This window comes from Morone saxatilis, unplaced genomic scaffold (assembly GCF_004916995.1).
Source record: "Morone saxatilis isolate NCDOM2014 unplaced genomic scaffold, NCSU_SB_2.0 Contig21, whole genome shotgun sequence".
Lineage (NCBI taxonomy): Eukaryota > Metazoa > Chordata > Actinopteri > Moronidae > Morone > Morone saxatilis.
The window spans coordinates 20742954-20744057 of NW_023339774.1; the positions used below are offsets into that span (position 1 = coordinate 20742954).

The following is a 1104-nucleotide window of genomic DNA, read 5'->3' on the forward strand; positions in this document are numbered from 1 at the left end:
AAAAAAATGTATAACATCAACAACAAGTTATAATGACAACAAAATAACAATATGAAAACAAAAAATATTTTTTACTTTTTATTTTATTTTATGCAAATTTAATAAACAACAAAGTAATCTGTGAATTAGTCCTATTTATAAAATAAAAACATAAAACATGAATAAAATAACATGAAAACAAAAATATTTTTAATTTTATTTTATGCAAATTCCGTCCTCCGACCACCAGGGCGGCGCTGCTCGCACACGGGCGCCTGCGCAATCCACCGCTTCAAACCAACTAAAACAAGAAGCGCTACGAGGCGTGCTCAAAGTAACGCCAACTGAAACCTTTTTAATTCAACAACAAATGCTTTCCAACAAGTCAACTTAACTTCAAAAACAATGCTGGCTGCTTCGCCGGACAGACAGCAGTTTTAAGAGTACACACATCTCCGCGGAACTCGACATTTCTCCTTCCGCCGCTCAGTTAGCCTGCTAAGCTACGGTGACAGCTGCGGTGAGTCGACGTTACCTGATGAATGAAAAGCCTCTAAAAACTACAGGTATTTGCTTCACCTCGCCCCCCCCAGGTACGGGTGCACGTGCAGCCAGTCTCCATGGCGACCGGGTGTGCGCGTTAACCGCGTCGAAAAGCTCGACTCCGAGACGTTTTGCAGCTTAAACGCTCTTTATTTGATAGTTCTGCTCGTTTTATTCGATGCTGAATGTTAATTATGAGCTTTTTTTAAAACTTAACCCCCCCCCACCTTATAGTGGGAGCGACCTGTGAACTATTTCAGTCCAGTGTGATCTGATATGTGTTGGCCCGGACAGGCAGCATGATGAAATACTGGCAGGAGCCTTGTTCACTCTCCCCCCCCTCCTCTCCAACACTAGAGTCTGATAATAACACATCTTAAAAGGGCTTTTTATCTCTTTTCTTTCAGGGTTTGGACGTGGCAACTTTTAAATTACATGCAACTTGTATATACGTGCCTGTGTTACTGTTTATTTTGCACTGTCACTGCTGTAAATCTGTTAATCTTTAATTCTGCTGCCGTTTCCATCTGCCTTTTTGCACCAAGTATTGTCTATTTTTTATATTTTATTGCCTGTTGTGTT

The 1104-nt window shown here is 40.8% G+C and overlaps 1 protein-coding gene across 4 annotated transcripts in view; it reads left to right on the plus strand.

Annotated features, from left to right (window-relative positions):
* The first annotated feature begins 253 nt into the window (after nt 1-253).
* denr (density-regulated protein) overlaps nt 254-1104 on the plus strand; it is a 5962-nt gene continuing 5111 nt past the window's right edge. The window contains exon 1 of one of the 4 annotated variants that reach the window (XM_035667910.1): nt 254-545. The gene's annotated coding sequence lies outside the window, so the exon portion shown is untranslated. Of the gene's footprint in view, nt 546-923; nt 1067-1104 lie in introns of those variants that run through there. The other 3 variants (XM_035667907.1, XM_035667908.1, XM_035667909.1) reach the window with 3 other exon arrangements.